General features: G+C 38.4%; 1 pseudogene; it reads left to right on the plus strand.

Moving 5' to 3' along the window:
• The first annotated feature begins 4,030 nt into the window (after positions 1–4,030).
• Positions 4,031–4,550, plus strand: LOC147829464 (serine/arginine-rich splicing factor 12 pseudogene; annotated as a pseudogene).
• The last annotated feature ends 2,098 nt before the right edge of the window (positions 4,551–6,648 follow it).

The raw sequence follows: 6,648 nt of genomic DNA on the forward strand, positions 1-6,648 counted from the left end.
GGATGTTATTCAATTTCCATTTGTTTGTGGGAGTATTGTGGTTTCTTATGTTATTGATCTCCAATTTTATTGCACTATGGTCTGATAATATACAAGGGGTAACTTCAATTATTCACATTGACTTAGACATGTCATATGAGCTAGCACGTGGTCTATTCTGGAGAATGACCTGTGTGCATTTGAAAAGAATGTGTATTCTGATTTTGTGGAGTGGAACACTCTGTTAACATCTGTTAAGTCCATTTGTTCAATAGCTTGGTTCAGTTCTAGAATTTCATTGTTAATTTTTTGTCTAGATGATCTATTTGTGAAAGGAAGATATTGAGGTCCCCCACTACAATTGTATTAGTGCTTATTTGGTTTTTCATGACAATTAATATTTGTTTTGGATAGTTGGGGGCATTCATATTTGGTGCATATATATTTAGGATTGTCATCTCTTCCTCTTGGATTGTTCTCTTCACAAGGATGTAGTGACCTTCTTTGTCTCTCTTAATTAGTTTTGGTTTGAAATCTACTTTGTCTGCAAATAAGATTGCTACCCCTGCTTTTTTCTGGGTTCCTGTCATGTGACGAACTGTGTTCCATCCTTTTACTTTCAGTCTATGAATTTTCTTTTGAGTTAGGTGTGTTTCTTGTTTACAGCATATTGCTGGGTTTTGCTTCTTAATCCATCCTGTCAGTCTATTACTTTTCATTGGTGAATTGAAGCCGTTAACATTGATGGATATTGACTCATCCTTGTCATGATGTTTTACTGTTGTTGGCTCTTTTATTTCTTATTTTTCCCCCTTTCCCTTTAGTGTCTTATCTTGCCTGGTGGCTTCCCTCCTTTGGGCCTCCTGGAGTTGTGACCATCATTGTCTTTTTCTAGGATACTGCATAAAATTGTTTGGAGTGCTGGTTTAGTCTTCCTGAAATTTCTCAGGTGTTCTTTGCCATGGAAGCATCTAATTTCCCCATTGATTTTGAAAGATACTTTTGCAGGATACAACAGTCTAGGTTGGAAATTATTTTCTTTTATGGCTTGAAATACTTTACTCCTTGATTTGAGAGTTTGTGTTGAGAAGTCTGTTGTGATTCTGATGGGCTTTCCTTTGTAGATGATTTGTTTCTTTTCTCTACCTGTAGGATTTTGTTCTTCTGTTGGGTTTCTGGGATCTTGACTGTTATAGATTTTTTTTGACCATGGCTAGCTGGAGTTCTATATGCCTCACTTATCCATATGTCCAATTCTCCACCTCTGTCTGGAAAGTTTTCTGTTACTTCTGTGAACAAGTTTTTTATGTCAATTATACTTCCTCCTGTTTTTTTGTGGATTCATATCAGTCTTATATTATTCTTTTTTGCATCATCTAGTAGCTGCTGGATTGATTTCTTGTGGTCCCTTACTGTTTTTAAGAAATCTGTTTCCATGGTCCTTAACTGCAATCCTGTCTTCTATATCTGATATTCTATCTTCAGATCGCCTTAATTTGCTCTGCATGCTTTCGATGGAGTTTTTAATCTCCTGACTATCTGTTTGAATCTGTTTCATAGATTCCATTTCTTATGTTGGGTGATCATGGTTTCCATTTCTTTCATATGCTAGGCATTCATGGCTTCCAGCAAATTTCCAAGCCCATCTATTTTTTTTATCTGTTTCTGTTCTAGAGCCTGTAATCATGTCTTTTACACTGTTCACTATCTCTGTAGTTATCTGGGACATTATTTTTGTTTTGAATTTTTCTAGAGCCTCATTCATCTGTTTTGTTACTTTCTGTGCTATCTGTTCAGGGTGTCCAGGTGGTTGATTATTGGACTCTTCCACCTCATTTCCCAGAGAATTTGCCTTTTGTGGGGTGGAAGTCTGAATTTGTGCCTTACTTAAATGTCTTCTCATTTTTTGTTTTTGGTACTGTCCTTGGTTTAGTTCCTGGGTTGATACTTTGAAGTTGCTTATTGTAAGTATCTTTGTTGATGTATTTAGAACACTTATGGAATGATTGCTTCTCAGAGGTGTCTTCCACATATAGGTGTTCTTTAGGTTTTGAGTCTCTAATGGCTATGAGGCTATCTCATTTTCATTATACCAGGAAGGACAACTGATTAGCGCAATCACAACACCTTAGCCCAAGTGATACAATCAGCAACACAATAGCATCAATACCTCTTAGAAAATGACAATTTGTAGTAGTTATTAATCTGTCACCTTTGATTGTGTGAATTAGATCAAAATCAAGGACCAACCCAACATATGTTTATGTGAATAAACTCTTCAACATAGCAAATTTACCCTTCAGGATTCAGAGTTAGAAGGAATTCCAGAGGGAGGGATAGGTACATAGAAGGATAGGGGAAGGTTAACAGTGAGGCCTGAGGATACAGGTGAGAGAAGGAAAGAGAAGAAAAGAAAAATAAAGAAGAAATATGATTTAGGGCCAGAACAGGAACACAAAGGGAGATGAAGAACAGTGTGGGACAGCAATGGAGTGAGGGAGAGAGAGAGAGAAAGAAAAGAGAAAAGAAAGAAAAAAAAGAAAAATAAAAATTTTAAAAGAGTAGAAAAAGAAGAAAAAAATTAAAAATAAGAGCAAAAATAATAGTGGTAATTTTGAAAATAACAAATAAAAGATAAAGATGAAGGGACTCCTTCAGGGTATTTCTCTGCTGTCACAATAGACAACATGCCCAGCAGTGTGTAGTTATAAGTCAGTGAGTCTCAGTAAGCCAGTCACAGACCCATGAGATTCAGGCAGATTTCTGGCTGCAATCCCAAGTTGAGCTCTCTGTCCTCCTGCAGGATTGAACTGTGCAAGATTCTATTGCAGGTTCCAGCTGCCCTTCCCCGAAGATAGTCCAGGTTCTGATGGGAGGTGATGATCCCTCCAACTTACCAAGTATGGTGGTCTGGAGTGCTTTCATTACAGAGATTCTCTTAACTTTTGCAGTGGGCTCCAGTTTTTATCAGGGAGCCTGAGAGAGGCCCTCTCTCTGTTATTCACTTCTGCAGCTCAGGACAATGGCCTTTATGTCCTCTTGTGCCTCTGTAGTGTGGAACGAGATAGCTGCACAGTCAAGAGGCCAGAGGTGGGGGGGGCTCTGTTGTTACAGGCGCCCACGCGGCTCTGCGGGTGGCTGGTGGGCATGCCCCAACACATAGCTCTTCATACCCTCAAACAAAATGACTGGAATGAAATATATCAAAAGTTGGGTAATGATATCTGTAGGAGATAAGGTGAAGAAATACTTTTTTATCTATCTTGGACATCTGTATCTGTTCTGTATTTTACATTAATAATATGTATTCATTTTATATACCATATAGAAATTATCTTAAAAGTTCTGATAATTCTACTGTTATATAAACTCTTTCTATACTAAGAGCAAGTTGGGAACTATTATCACTTTGTTTGCTATTTTTGTCCCCAACATAGTATCTGATAGAGAATAGACACTCCTAAAAGCATACTGAACTCATTAATGAGTTAACCAAGTAATTAGGTTAAAACACTTTCTATTAAAGTGCAAGAAGTGTTTTTTGCATATTATTTAGTAACTATCTATCTGCCCATTAATGAAAAGCAGATTGTTGAAAATAAATGCCAGAGACCGAGTGGGACCTGAGGGTAGGTAGGGAGCAGCCATGTCTTGCTACACAAGGCCCCCCAACACCTCCCTGTTCATCAGAAATGTCACAGATGCCACCAGAAAATCTAAAGCAGTCCACAGTAGCTGGCCGGCACCCCCCAGTTTGAACCAACCTGTTAGCTAGAATCCAAGCATAAATCAAGCAGGCGAGACAAAAGGCACCTAAAGTTCAAGCATCAAGGATTAAAGAGGGAGGGTGGACACAGATATAAAGACCTGGAAGAAGGGAAGTCTTTATCAAGCAAAAGACAAAGCCAACTTTGAGACTTCGGCTTTCCTACATTTACTCAGAGTTCCAGAGTCAAAGCCAAGCCTGATTTTGTTGGTTCTGCGTCTCTTATAAAGTCCATCTTGCAAGTCTTAAAGAGTAAAGGTCAACACTCAAGATCAAGTGACATTGAGCACCAGGCCAAATGAAATCAAAAGAATGGCATCCTTGTTCTCCAGCTGATCACAGGAGATGAAGAAGCCCCAGTCAAAGGAGAACTTGAAGCAGAAGTTCTTCATGGGGAAGAAACAGGAGGTGTTCAGATAGCCTTAAAGAGTCTTGACACAGGCAATTCTCTTACAACCAGTCTAAATCTCGTTCCAAATCACTACCAAGGTGGTCTACCTCAGCACAGCAATCAAGAACTCCAAGAAGGAATTCTGGTTCTAAAGGATAGTCAAGGTCCAAATCTTTACAAAAAAGGTCCAAGTCAATAGGAAAATCACAGTCAAGTTCACCTCAAAAGCAGACCAGCTCAGGAACAAAATCAAGATCACATGGAAGATGTTCTGACTCCATAACAAGCTCCCCCTGTAAATCTCCCAAAGGGTATACCAATTCTGAAACTACAGCACAAACAGCAAAACATTCTAGTTTTCGGTCACATTCCAGATCTCAGAGTTATCATCATAAAAACAGGTGGTGAACAACAGAAGAGCACTACATAGTCTTTAAGTTATTATATCTCTCATTCTGTTAAATAAAAATTTCAACAAGAGTGGTGATAGTGGACATCCTTGTCTTGTTCCTGATTTGAGTGTGAAGGATTTCAGTTTTTGACCATTTAGTATGATATTGGCTGTTGGTTTTTCATAGATGGCTTCTATCAGTTTGAGGTAGAGACCATCTATTCCAATTTTTTGTAGGGTTTTTATCATGAATGCCTGTTGGATTTTGTCAAATGCTTTTTCTGCGTCTATGGAGATAATCATATGGTTTTTGTCCTTGGCTCTATTGATATAGTGTATTACATTGATTGATTTGCATATATTGAACCATCCCTGCATCCCTGGGATGAATCCCACTTGATCAGGGTGTATGATCTTCTTGATGATCTTCTGCATTCTGTTTGCCATTATCTTATTAAGGATTTTTGCATCTGTGTTCATTAGTGAGATTGGCCTATAGTTCTCTTTTTCAGTTGGGTCTTTCTCTGCTTTGGGGATCAAGGTGATGCTTGCTTCCAGGAATGAATTTGGGAGTATTGTTTCCCTCATTTTCATAAGCATAGTTTTTACCTTTTCATAAATTATAAGGAACTATAGGACAGGGCCTATTTCTTAAATTCTTTTATAAGTATTATTCCTCAGTACCTAACATTTAATCATTTAACAAATATCTACTGCATGCCAACTATGTGGCAGGCACTGGGCTTATGAAGCAGAATAAGGTTTGGCTTCAATGATTGGAAAGCCTATGTTTTAGACACGGACAAGAAAGTGGGATCCACTGTGATTAGCATTATGGATGAAGAGTACTTATGGCACAGGGGAGGAACTTTGATATTACCCAGAAAACAGATACTCAAGGGAAACATGCTAAATAAATGAAATATATGTTTGTGAAATATAACAAATAATGAAAGATGTGTTATGCCTGGGGTTATTGTATAAGAAAATATTCTTTTTGGGTAGACAATAAAAGATCACATGTTCATATCCAAAAAAAAAAAATTTCAAGGCTTACCAAAATAAAAAGAAAATAAATGCCAAATATAACCTGAATGCAAATCTACACTTGACATAAACCAAGCATATTTTAATGCTTCCTTACAATCAAACTACCTACACTAAAACAGATAATTATTTAAGAACTATTGTTTTCTATAAGAAGAGCCATTTTATCTAGGCATACATACAATCTGTCACAAATATTTGCATATCAATTTAATACTCCACTTTTATCTTCATACTGGATTTTATCCTCCCATTTCACCCAGTTCCAGACAAAAAGGTTTGTAGCCACATTTTATCCCCAAATTTACTATTGCTCACTGGTCTTGTGCTGATCAACATACAGAACTGTCATATACCTTCCTCATCTCGGGCATGTGTCCATCCTTAGGGATCCCCTTGACCTACTTCAGTGCTGCTTCTGTCTTCATCCAGAAGGAAGAAGGGGATGCACTTAAAAGATCTCAGCTGTAAGCCCTGAAGTTGCTTTTGATATTCAGTTCTGACAATAAAATAAGTACCAAATTATTTTGTCTCCCTTGCTCCCCACTTCCTCATGCAAATCACCGTATGTCCATCTGTCATGTTAGAGGTTTTGGGGTGGTTCTAATGGACCAGCTTCACCAAGACATGACTTCTTCCCTTCTATTTTATTGATGCCAATGACAAGTCGTAGACACAGTCTGATGCTCGGTCTATTCTGCCAGTGCCCGTTCAAGACAAACAGTGGGTACAGGCTGGAGGCATGGACATCCTACAGTGAAAGGTCAGATGAGTAATCAGTGCAGGAGTTTCTCCATCTGGAGCCCACTCTTTGGACTTTGGACAATGCATCCTCCTTTCTTATATATGTATGCAGCCAGAGTGTATCAGATGTTCCTTTCATGGGAGGAGTTTAAACTACTCTTGTAAGGGTAAAGTTTATTTTAAGGTCTGGGGGAACAGCATCTGTGTTGATGTGGCTTTGTCTCCTGAAACTCCCTTGGCCAGGTTGCAGCACACTGATAGGTCTCTCAACACAAGCCCTGCAAGATGGTCCCTCAAAGGGACCTTTTGGCACAATTAATTCTGAAGCCA

Source organism: Heterocephalus glaber, unplaced genomic scaffold, assembly GCF_053883595.1.
Source record: "Heterocephalus glaber isolate CG9 unplaced genomic scaffold, H.glaber_assembly_v1.0 deba00000613, whole genome shotgun sequence".
In the NCBI taxonomy this organism is placed as follows: Eukaryota; Metazoa; Chordata; class Mammalia; order Rodentia; family Bathyergidae; genus Heterocephalus; species Heterocephalus glaber.